At 40.3% G+C, this 9,217-nt stretch overlaps 1 long non-coding RNA gene across 1 annotated transcript; it reads right to left on the bottom strand.

Moving 5' to 3' along the window:
• Positions 1–386: 386 nt before the first annotated feature.
• Positions 387–5,975, bottom strand: LOC146671224 (uncharacterized). Its single transcript, XR_014911413.1, has 2 exons — positions 3,725–5,975; positions 387–1,022 (listed from the first exon to the last, which is right to left on the bottom strand). It is a non-coding gene; the product is annotated as an uncharacterized LOC146671224 (long non-coding RNA).
• Between the last annotated feature and the right edge of the window lie 3,242 nt (positions 5,976–9,217).

Raw genomic sequence — 9,217 nt, 5'->3', positions numbered from 1 at the left:
CTCATATATAATACATCTATATATACACTGTCAAAGATACTTGTCTTTGAGTGAAGATTTAAGGTGATAGGAAATATAAATAACTGCAACTTGAATCTTTGACCCAGAGTGTATGTATGTATGTATATATATATATATATATATATATATATATATATATATATATATATATATATATATATGTTATAGTAGTGAGCTTGAACTCTGGGTCAAAGATTCAAGTTGCAGTTGACAGTGTATATATAGATGTATTATATATGAGAGACAAATATTGTTCATTTAATATGTTGGCATTATTACATTTGGCTCAATGCTTACATACATGTGTAAAAAGGAAAATGTACGAGCTGTGAAAACTGTTTCTGATAGAATGAAGAGTAGTCTGATATATTAAATATTCCTTTATTGGGTGAGAAAATCAGACCATGTCATAACTGCTTTAAGTCATCTGGGCAGAAAGTATACAAACACATAACATCCTTATAGAATATGATGTAACACTATAGATCAACTTACCTCAGAATATATAAAGCATATAAACAATTACAGCAATATGATGCAACAAACACAGCAGTGCTACTAATCCAAAATACTCAAAGCTTCATAGAACTGAAACAAACATTTATTTTTAGGTCCATTCTGCTGCTGATACATACTTTAGGTTTCTGAATATTAAACTTGTTGCTGCCTTTCATAGTGTGTAACTTGAAGGCCCTGAGTACTTTCTCCCACACTGAAAACACTGGAATAATAAAATATTTTGAACATTACCTAATGAGACTGATTCAGGACAGGCAATTAGTTATTTTAAACTTTTCTAGCAGTCCTTCACAAACAGGGAACAGTCTGTCTATTCTCTCCATCTGTCAGCAGCTGCTGACTCTTCCTCCTCCTCTTCCTCACACACTGCTGAGTTTGTCCTGGTGGATCATCAGGGGTGCAAAGCCTCACAGATGATGTGCAGCAGTGTGTCCCTCAGTCTGTCTGCAGTTGTCACACATGGAAATCAAATGTGTGAGAAGCTGCAGGATTCAAACACAAGTGTAACTTATAAATACATGTTCATACTTTTATTACACAATCAGAAAGAAAGACAAAGAGAGAGAGTGCAGGACAGACAGACAGGTGACAGTCTCAGGTGTACACTGCTACAAAACAGCACGAGAGAAGGAGGATTTAGTGTTTGTGTTATTACGAGTGCTAAACAAGAAGAGTTCCCAGATGGTACAGTGGACACATGTGTGACTCCTGTGATTAAAGCATCTTTCTTTCAGCTTCACGAGTGAACCGCCAGCTCGTTCAAACACACGTTAAAGTCCGTTTGGCTCGACACCACCGAACAGAGGCAGCAATATAACAAAGCTAACATTAACAGTGCAGTGAATCCTGCTTGTGCCGTGATATTCAGGACAAGTAGCGGTTTTTGATACGTGCGACACGGGCGGTTTCCTGGGGCGGCATCATGGTGGGGGGGCGGTATCACGGGCATCGGCAAAAAATAAATAAATAAAAAAAATTACTCGTACTTATGCTGCCCCGACATCATGCCAGCGCATATTGGGAATGTTGTAGGCACCGATTGGGTTTCCATTGCCCATTTGCTGGGAGTAAGGGCGCCCTCCGTTTGCGAGGTGCGCCTGCTGCTTGCTGCACAGGGAGGAGAGGGCGGGGCGGCGGGGGATTCTCCGGCTGGCTGGAGCAGCATCTAATAACCAACTCGCAAAATAAAACAAAATTAAAACAAACCAACAAACATGAAAACACCAGACATTATGATGCAGGCTTATAATTTGCACCGATGTTTTTTCAAAATTCTATATGCGAAAAGTGAGCGCGAGAGCCCTCGGTTCTTCCAAATAGAGCACATTTCATTCATAATGTTGTAAATCCAAGTCCATTATGGATTCATGATTTGAACCCTGGGTTGTACAAAACCCCAGAAATAAACCCTAGACAAAGCAAATCTGTGAACTAAGGTCTAGGTCTGTTAGGTTATGTTGTGGTGACCCTCGGGTTGGGGGATGGGTGTTCATACTGGAGTGCAAAATTAAAACCAATGGAAGATGGACAAGAAAAGTTCAAAGCCATCAGGTGCTCAGTTTAGAAAAAAGAGAAAAGAAGAGGAGGAGAAACGAGCAAAAGATACAGGTAAGCAGATGTGTCATTGGATAATGGCAGGTCATCCTGAAACAATGAGAATCAGAGGGAGTGTTTGCCCAGGGCGCCAAACAGGCTAGGACCGCCACTGGTATCAAACGCTTTGCAGAAATCTACAAATAAGATAAAGCTATCATCCCTACACAAATCTGCATAATCAATTAGGTCAAAAACAAGTCTAATGTTGTTGGATATGTGTCTGTTAGCCATAAAGAAAGTTTCATCAATAATATCATTCAAAACAGCTTTCAGTCTTTTGGCAAAGATCTGAGCTAGGATCTTATAATCATTATTAAGGAGGCAAATTGGCCTCCAATTGTCAATATAAGTGGGATCTTTCTTTGGCTTTGGGATTAGGGTTAACAGACCTTGTGATAAAGTGGGGGGAAGAGACTGATTTATAAGACTTTCAATGTATACATAAGAAGAAATGGAGCCAGTTGATCTGCAAAAGCAATGTAAAATTCAGAGGTTAAGCCATCGGTTCCTGAGGATTTATTAAGTTTAAGACGTTGAATAGCGGGCAGCACTTCACCAATAGATATCGGCCTATCACAGAAACTCAACTGATCTTCTGTTACTGTTCGCACATCAGGGATTTGTTCCATAAAGTTCAGACCAGCACTCTCATCAAACTCTGACTTGTATAAATCTTTATAAAAATTGGAGCAATAGGTGGAGACTTTTCGGGGGTCATCAGTTATAATACCGTCAATATTAAGTCTCCGAACAGAACTAAGTTTAGAATGAGATTTCTCTAATTTAACAAAGTAGGATGAGTGTTGTTCACCTTCTTCTAATCCTCTTCTCCTTGATCTCACAAAGGCTCCCTCTGCTTTCAGTTTATAGATATCATTTAACTTACTCTGTTGCAAAGCTAAGTCAGTTTTATCTTCTTCAGATAGGTTTTCTGGTGGGATCTGAGTGAGAGCAGATATCCTAGGAATTACATTAATTTCTTCATTTTTTCTTTGTTTTGCTGCAGATGAGCCATGCTCTCTTAAATATTTACCGGCTTCAAATTTAAAGACTTCCCAATTTTGACAGCAGAGATGACTGGTTAGGGCTTTATCCCAGAAACGTTTGATTAATGACAAAATATCTTCAATCACTTTTTCATGTTTTAGAAGGGAATTATTAAGTTTCCAGTAGCAGCTCAGTGATACCGCTTTGTGGTCCGTGAGTGGAGTTGGCATTATATTGGATATAACATTATTCCTATTTAAGCAATCAGATATTAACCAGAAGTCAATACGGGATTTAGAAGAGTTGGATTTGTTACTCCATGTAAATAGTCTGCCTTTAGGGTTTTTAATTCTCCAAATGTCTATTAAATGAAATTTTTGCATAAATGTATTTAAACAACAGGACAGAGAGTTATTTGAGCTAGGTGGCCATCTGTCTAGTGAAGGATCTGGAGCAATGTTAAAATCGCCTCCAACTAATAACAGGAGATTAGGATATTTGGATAACCAGAACAAAAAGCGTGTTTCAAGGGCATCCAATAACAAGTCATTATGAGACTTAGAATTAAAACCATACACACTGGCAAGAAGAAGAAGTGTACCATCAATGTTGACTATCATAGTGTCCTTCTGAGTCCATTTCAGAGTGCATAACGTTCCCATTAAATTTGTTCTTCAGAGTAATAACTCCTGTCAGTCAGTGGCATCAGTTCAGGACTTTTGCTGCGGTTGTAGTCATGTTCGGCAGTCACGGCATTCTTGGGGCTGGTTTTGGAGCCAGCTACACCCGTGTTTCTCTCCATTTCCTTGGTTGCTCCTTTGGTTAGACTTTTAAATTTCATGGGTGTTTCTTTTTCCTTCCTTTTGCTACCCTGAGTTGTTGGAAACCTCGCTGAGGTAACAAAGCTTTCCTGCTGTTAGCTGAGCTATCGCTTTGCAAAGAGGCTAGGGTCGCGAAAAAGTTCTTTGAAGTATGGTTCAGGAAGCCATTAGTTAGAAGTGCCGCATACGTGTACTGAATAAGATCAGTAGGATAACTCACTTGTGATTCAGAGAAAAAAACGACGGCTGAAAGGGAAGTAAAACTGCAAAATCCTGCTTAGCCACGGAGAAGAGCGTCTACCTCGGTCACCATCTTGGCCCCTCCCCAATACAACTGTAAGTTGGTACAACTACTCAGAGGAAGAGGAAGAAGGAGCGGGGCGGGGGGAAAGAAGTAGTGATGTGCGGATCGATTCTGAAATATCGATTCCTCCGATACCAATCCATACTTGCTTCATGCCCTGGGGGACGGGGCTGTGGCTCCCCCACACCCTCTAGCACATAGGTGTCAAACTCTGGCCCGCGGGCCAAATTTGGCCCGCAGCCTAATTACATTTGGCCCGCGAAGCCATACAAAATTACTATTAGAGCTGGCCTGCCAGTATTATACAGTGCATGTACTGCTAATACTACAATTCCCAGAAAACTGTTGTTGTTGTGGTGCGTCAGTCATGACAGGACCCATTAGCACCCTCTCCTCTGTTGACCATAGTCATAGCAACCATGCAAATACTGCCATGCTACCTATCCCAAAAGGGAAAAAAGAAATGCAGAAAACAGGAGCTTTCAGGACAGGTGGGAGAATATGATAAAATTTGATAAATGATAAAATGATATATACATATATACATATGCATATACATTTTTTATTTAAGAAATGAATTCCACTGATGTGTTATTTAATTGGAATTTTGATTTTGCATGTGTGCAATATTAAGTTATATATACATTTATATAAGTTATATATATTGTTTAGTATTAAGCTTTGCTTGTTCCATATTCAGTTTTTCAGCAAAACTTGTTTGAGTCCATAAGAAAAGATTCCTTGTTATATTTGGAGGAAGATTTTTTTTCAATAAATATTAATGTTAGCCCTCGACTTTGATCCAGTTTTGAATTTTGGCCCACTGTGTATTTGCAAAACCTGGTATTTGAGTTTGACACCCCTGCTCTAGCAGATCATTACATGAAGGAGCCTTTTAAAAACAAGCGCATCCATGCTCACAGGTGTACACACGGGTGCTCACACACCCTTTTTGGCTCCTACCCCAAAGCCCATGCGCTGTCGATTTTACGTGCTGCACAATAATGTTTAATATTTAGTATTTACTGTTATTTTCCCATGTTATATTCGTGATGTTGTTTATTGTATTGCTCTCGTTTTCTTCTGCTTGTTTTCTTTTTTCTTTCTCAACAGGTGACCCAGGTGATTGATATATGTATTTTTGTTGTCTGCTTATTTAGTTGGTTTTTGTTTTTTTGCCCTTTATCCCTGTCCCTCTTCTCCACTGTTTTTCCCCCTCTTCCTTTCTCCCTTTTCTTTTCCTCATTCAAGTCTGTCCCGTATCTAGCAAGTGAAAATGAAAAATAAATAAAATAAACAATAAAAGGTGAAACAAATACACCATTACAGCAAGGCTGGGATGGTCAATTTGGTAAAGTAAATCCGTTGGGCATCTTTCTTTGCCTTTAGACAATAATTCTGATGGCAAAAGAACCAAACGGGACAGGCAAAAAAAAAAAGAAAAGAAAAAGATACTAATAACGATTAGAGGGGTTGTTGACTCCTCCTCGATGTACAAGACCGTTTTCTTTTAGAGTTTCTGTCTGTCGACAGTTTTCTGCTACTGAGAAAACCTGTTGGAAAAGTAGCTCAAAAACTGAAGAAAAACTCTTTACTTTGGTCTGAGAAGGAGTGGCTGCACAAAACCAAAATACCTCACCGGGGTGTTTTAATGGTTTAAGTAGGACCGAGTTCTGAATATGTGCGCGGTGCTCTTTTCACTAAGGGATATTATTTTTTTAAACACATACAAGGATGTAGCTTGCCTCCACCAAGCGCTATATAAATGCAATCCGTTATTAGTCGGATAATCTTAAAGGTTTTTTATTGCGTCTGTAATATAAGAAAGCAAAATAAATCCGCTATTGTAAAAGCACACAAAACCAAAATTACCTCATCCGAGGGTGTTTTAATAAAATCATTCGGGGCTGATTTCTGAATATGTGTGTCACGGTCTGGCTGGCAGACGGTGGGGATGTGGGGAAAGGAGGACCCAAAACGCAGAATCTGCGATGCAAACAGTGCTCTTTATTTACAGTGAAAAGCTGTAAACACAATAACTCCCCGTTGCACGAGCACAGACGGAAGCACGCACACGGGGTTGTGTGCGTGCTTCCGTCTGTGCTCGTGCTCCCCGCTGTTGTGTTTCCGCACACCCCGTGCGTGCTGCCTTTCTGGACCACTCTTCCTCCTGCAGGGAAACCGTAGAAGCAGCCGTCAACACTAACCCTCGGCGGGTATACAGCACTGACATATGCTGACACACTAACTTGGTACGATAACTCAATGATCCCGCGGCGGTGGGAGCTCCAACACTCTCCTAAGTAGCTCCCCCGACGAGCCTGATCACCAACAGGTGTGGCAGGAACTTCAGGTGTGGCCAGTCCTCCCGCAGGGCCACACCCATCAGGCCTGCAGGTGGCTGTGCTCCATCCTCCAGCCTCACCCGCAGACTTACACACGTACACACCCACACCCTGCCTATACAGGGACACAGACTAACACAGCATTGTGCAGAAAAACACACACATCACCAAAAAATAATAATACTAATAACAACAACAACAACAACGGTCAAAACTGCTCACGGACCCCCGAGTCCTCCAGAGCCGGGTCCGTGACAATGTGCGCGGCGCTTCTTTTTTGTACACATACAAGGATGTAGCCTGCCTCCACCAAGCGCTATATGAATGCAATCCGTTACTAGTCAGATAATCTTAAAGGTTTTTATTGGGTCTGTAATATAAGAAAGCAAAATAAAGCCACTATTGAAAAAAGAAATAGTTATTTACTGTGGAAAAAAAGATCACATTGTCATAATAATGAAACAGAATTCTGACTGCTGTCTGTGGAAAACTAACTGCTGCTCTGTCTCTCTATACAGCACTGACTCAACAGAAATCTGCTGCGTCACCCCCATGCCTCAGGAACCCCTCCCTCTCTGATCCCCCCAGGAACCATACCCCTCCCCTCATGCTTATGGAACATATTACACACATCTGAAAACGACTAGACACTTCCGGAGTATTTCTGGTAGGGTCAAAAGGTCTAGGCTGAGGCCATCAATCATAAATATGTCCAATCTCGCCATTGCTGTTTATTGCAGCAACAGAAATGCTTTCCATACTGATTAAAAATGCTGAGTTTGGTAAGATATCTATCCTGGGTAAAGGATTTGGATTTGGGAATCAAAGCACCCCCAAAGATTTCTTACTTTTTTTGACAATATTTGCTGTTTGTGGGACACACTACTAAAATTATAAAAAGCATACAGTACATAATTGAGATGCAACATTTTAACAACAAAAGTTTAGATAACCCCTCCTCCCTCCCAAAATGGTTTGTTCCAGCTCGGCTCTCCCCTGCTCTGGCTCTAGCACCGTTGCTGCCAGAGAGATGGTGGCTGAGACGCAGCGAAGCGGAGGTGGAAGCACCTGCCTTAACACAGGACATATTAACTGCATTTAACCTTCAGTTACTCTTTATATAGTTAGGTAGGAGTCAGGCCATGTTTCTTTTTAGCTGAAAAACATTACACCCAGGTAACCTGCTGTGTTGAAAACGACTATGTTTGCTACCCTACAATCCGTCCTGCTCTGTAGTGAAATCAGCGACATTTGACCGTCCTGTTGCTCCCATTGAAATGTATATAGCCTATTTAAAGTCTGAAACTTAACACTGTCTGTAGCCTGCTGTTGTTACCACTGTCCTGTTTGAAATGGAATGAGAGAAACTGGTTAATTTGTCCTATGTGTATGTGCCGATATTGAACCCAAGGTACTAACTGCTAACTGGCTGGATGCCCATTAACCTTATAACTCCTGGTGTGTGTGTGTGTGTGTGTGTGTGTGTGTGTGTGTGTGTGTGTGTGTGTGTGTGTGTACAGAGAGACACCCAGATTCATAATGGATATGAGGAAGTTTTTTCAAAAAAAAAGGAGCCACATTTAGGTAAAAGTGTAAGATCAAATGATTCGTGAATAAAGGATAATGTTGATTCAATATTTATATCCTTTATTAGATGTACATGTGGTTTGGTTATTTGCCTTTTGGTTGAAAGTACACTGAGAGAGGACTTTTTTATTAGTGATCTTAATAGTATTTTCTAATCCAATTGAATACAATCTATTTGTGTATGATTGTCAGTCCAAAGAAAGAGAGAGGAAAGAGGGGAATGTACAAGGTCAGGAAAAACCAGGTAAGAAAACAGACAGGGAGTACTAACAGGCAAAACAGAAACTGTTAAACTGGCAAAGAAAAAAAACAACAACTAATTTTACTCATGCAATCTGGAAGTTGTGTTCTCCCTATATTAAAGCTGCTATACAGAATCTGCAAAACAAACTGGGTTGTCAGCCCTGGCACTGCATTACCATATTGAGCTTCAGTCAGAGGAAGTCACGGTTGCCAAAAACCTTTTGAAGCTCAAGAGTGAGGCTGGTGCCATTCCAGATATGCTAACATTGTACAATCTTCTGGATAATCAGATCTTCCCCACACTGAAAACTGTTATTCAGGTTGCCCTAACAAAACCAGTTAGCAGCTGTAGCTGTGAGAGGTCATTTAGTGTCTTGAGTCAGCTCCATACCTGGCTGAGAAGGACCATGGGTCAAAGCAGACTCCAGCACCTGGCTGTGATGTCAGTTGAGAAAGAGATGCTTGAGAGACTTGACCACCAAAATGTGATAGACAGATTTGCCAACCTCAAGGTGAGGCGACATAGGTTAAAATAAAAGAAAAAAATCTGGAGAGCCATAGTCGTATCTGCAGTAAAGATCTTTTCATACATTGTATACATTGTACCATAGGCCAAGGTGTCTCAATTTTTCTAATTTTTTAATAATATTTTGTACATTTCAAGGACTCTTCTATTTTTGGAGTGTATTTTTTATGTATCTGCATTATATTATACATTCACTTTAAAAGTGAATCTCTGTCCAAAAAATGCACTCTGTTTACTTTTTACTCACTATGAGCATCATTCATTATTC

This window comes from Rhamphochromis longiceps, linkage group LG4, assembly GCF_057381845.1.
Source record: "Rhamphochromis longiceps isolate RC_006_pf linkage group LG4, R_longiceps_female_GT1.1, whole genome shotgun sequence".
NCBI lineage: Eukaryota > Metazoa > Chordata > Actinopteri > Cichliformes > Cichlidae > Rhamphochromis > Rhamphochromis longiceps.
The sequence above is the reverse complement of the archived record's forward strand: the minus strand, read 5'-3'. Positions and strand labels throughout refer to the sequence as shown.